The sequence below is a fragment of the Physeter macrocephalus genome, chromosome 15 (assembly GCF_002837175.3).
Source record: "Physeter macrocephalus isolate SW-GA chromosome 15, ASM283717v5, whole genome shotgun sequence".
Lineage (NCBI taxonomy): Eukaryota > Metazoa > Chordata > Mammalia > Artiodactyla > Physeteridae > Physeter > Physeter macrocephalus.
Window position 1 is genome coordinate 35,841,308 of NC_041228.1, and position 3,320 is coordinate 35,844,627.

General features: G+C 45.6%; 1 protein-coding gene across 1 annotated transcript in view; it reads left to right on the plus strand.

Annotated features, from left to right (window-relative positions):
• Nucleotides 1-1,047: 1,047 nt before the first annotated feature.
• The window catches only part of ANKRD46 (ankyrin repeat domain 46), a 37,274-nt gene continuing 35,001 nt past the window's right edge, over nucleotides 1,048-3,320 (plus strand). Inside the window, 1 exon segment of the mRNA XM_007104847.4 lies at nucleotides 1,048-1,462. The gene's annotated coding sequence lies outside the window, so the exon portion shown is untranslated.

The window sequence follows — 3,320 nt, forward strand, 5'->3', positions numbered from 1 at the left end:
TACATTTTTTCAGATCAAACAAAAGCAGTAGTGCATGAAAGTGGAGAGATTCATTTGAACAGAAGTAATGAACAGGCTCTTGGATTGTTTGATAAACCAATTAATGAAAAGGAGGTAACTGTATGAACACACTAGGAGAAGGCTGAAATTCTTTGCTGATTTGACACAATTTAGAGGCATCAATGAAGATATAATAAACTTAACACACAACCTCAAGGAGGACATCAATGACAAATTGGTTAATAAATGTCATCAATTCAAAGAGTATTTAATATTTATGATTAGTCACTGCACAAGAAAACGTGAAATGCCTGAAATCTTTTTTTTTTAAATTAATATATTTATTTTTGGCTGCGTTGGGTCTTCATTGCTGAGCGTGGGCTTTCTCTAGCTGCGGCCAGCAGGGGCTACTCTTTGTTGTGGTGCACGGGCTTCAGTAGTTGTGGCACATGGGCTTAGTTGCTCTGTGGCATGCGGGATCTTCCCGGACCAGGGCTCGAACCCGTGTCCCCTGATTTAGCAGGCGGATTCTTAACCACTGTGCCACCAGGGAAGTCCCTGAAATCTTATTCTTATGTGAAAGAGATTTGATAGAGGTTTTCTCAAATTTGACAATAATCCTAAACATTTACATGACATTTCCAGGAGCAAACTGTTAGACTGAGTAGTAGCCATTGAATGGAAGGACTGGAGACCCCCTAGAGGGTGGCTTGGCTGAGCGAGTATGTTAGAATTCAGGGGAGGGAGGATCACTGTGCAGGGCAAGTCTTCTTGGCTGTAGGACTGGAGTTGTTGGTCAACCGAAAAAAAAAAAAAAAAAGTTTCCAGTAAATGAACTTCCCACGACCTGCCACCTTTTTAGTTCGGGCTGGACACATGCTGCATTTCGTCTGGGAATCCTAAAAAGTGGAATGTAAGTATTCAAACGCTTTTAGAAAAAAGCTCAGGGTCATATTTTAGAATTAAAGAAGCCAGTCGGTAGTTGCTATTACTAATACATCAATTTGGATTATAGAGAAGACTTACCTAAATTAGGCCAGCAACTATTAAATTGATGCCTACACAGCTCTTGGTAAAACTGTCCTTGCCTTTGAACCCTGCATTTAGCTTAGGGGTGGGATGTTTCTTTAGAAAACGACGTGAAAAATACAAAATGCTCCTGGACTCAAATCGACGAAACCTCTTTCGGTTGTCTTTCTCTTCTCCCCCGTCGCAGTTTTGGTACTTTGCCCAGTTCACAGCGGAATCACTGAGTTTCTGATTCAGAGCTGGCAGAGCCGCCGTGCGGGCTGCCCGACTCCAGGGGGAGCACCAGCCGCGGCGCAGTGAGGCCGCTCTGGCCAGCTGGGGCCCCGGCTCGTCTCAGTGGCCAGCCCTTCCCGTCCGCCCGCCGCCGCAGTAGACGCCGCCGCCGCCGTCGGGAAGGTGCTGCCGCTGATTCCCCTGCTCGGCCGACTCGAAGGTACCTGGGCCTCGGCCCGCGAGCGGCCTCCGGACGGAAGCCACTGACACCTCTCCCGCCAGCCCCGAAGCACTGGAAAGCATCGGCCCGGGCCCTGGCTGCAGAGAACCAGACCCGTGGTGGTGCGACGGGTGGCTTTCTCGCGGGTCTGTGCCGCTCGCGAGAGCTGGGAGGGCCTGCGAGGGTTCTGGGGGTTTTGTGGGTAAAGGCTGCGCGGTCGGCCGCGGCGGGCGGGGCTGGGGCGGGCGTGCTCGCGGGGCTTCGCAAGGTCGGAGGTCCGAGCCGAAGCCCGCAGCCGGCTTCTCGGCGTCTGGCCCGAGAAGGTGCGCTGTGTCTTGGCGTTGGCACAGATAGTACGTGGCCGTTTACTAGGCGCCCGCAGTCTAGGCGTAAACAGAAGCTGCTGAGAGGTGAGTGGACTGTCCCGATGGCACACGACCCCGGGTGTCCCGGTTAAAAGACAGCATTGCCTCTTATTCACATGCAATGCTGGAAGCAGATTGTGTTCCAGTACAGTGCTCTGCCTCGAGAAAAACACGTTTATTCTTCAGAACGGTCCACAGTATTCAGAATTGGCTACAGAACATAACGAGGTAAAAAAATAGACCATTGAACAGTAACCCTTCTCACTCTTTAAAACATGACGGTGGTACCAAGGAGCTCGTAGCTTAAAGAACTGTATTATCAGTGATGTAGGAATTACAGTAATAGCTCTCTTCAGTGCTTACTATATGTCATTGTGCTGGGTGCTTTAAAACCTAGTACCTTTATTTAATCCTTGTAGCAACTGTATAGGAGGTACCATTTCCATTTTACAGGTAAGGAAACTGAGGAACAGAGTCTGAATTTACTTGTCCGAGGTCAGACAGCTAGTAAAGGGTGAGCTGGGATTTGAACCTTATCTCCCCTACTCCAGTGCTCCTACTGTTACCTATCCAAACATGTTCCCTAAGACGTTTATTTGCTTATTAATTTGACTTGTAGCTTGAACTGATTTCTCTCAGGTTTAATTTTCATGGCTAAATGCAAGAGTCCTGTACCAACTTATTTTTAGTTCAAAAGGAGTTTAGTGAGAAAAATGTTTGCTCATTAAGGAGTACAGTAATAAAAAAGGTAAGCATGAACTAGGGCCCTCACCACTCTGATGCACTTTGATTTGAAATAGAGTTGGGTTTATTTGGTTGTTAATGAGCTTCATTACTTTTCTTCATTATTTGCATTTTGATACCATTTGTAGTGAGTTCACTTTGCCTTTGCAATATTATGTACAGTAGTGTTGAAGGGAAGTGAAAGATTTTTCGATGACAGAAAGTTAATATTTTAGAGGATGTAGGAAAGACTGAAGTAAAAAGGAATTAAGAGGTTTGGGGCATTTTATTTAGAGCAGGTTGTGTTACTATATGGAAGAGAAAGAATTTCCAGTTTCTGTCAATGTCAGAAGGGAAATGGTATTTCCTTTTGTGGAAAGAAGTTAAATACTGTAGTGTCCTAAATCACTTAGCCTTATCAGGATTTAAGGGTTTGCATATTCAGCATTCCTGTAGCAAATGTACACTGAGTGCCTCCCAGGGCCAAGCACTGTTCTAAGCATTGGGATGCAAGAGGAACAAAAGAAAACAGCATTCTTGTCCTCCGGGAGCTAACATTCCACTGGAGGAAGGTGGGGATGGAGACAGTAAATAAAATACTTTATAAAAATTAAAATATATCCAGTCAGATGGTAACAGTTGCTTAGAAAAAAAAAATAAAGCAGTGAAGAGGGATAGGGAGTGCCAGAGAAGGGGCAGAAGCAGTTTTGTTTTCTTTTTTTAACATCGTTATTGGAGTGTAATTGCTTTACAATGGTGTGTTAGTTTCC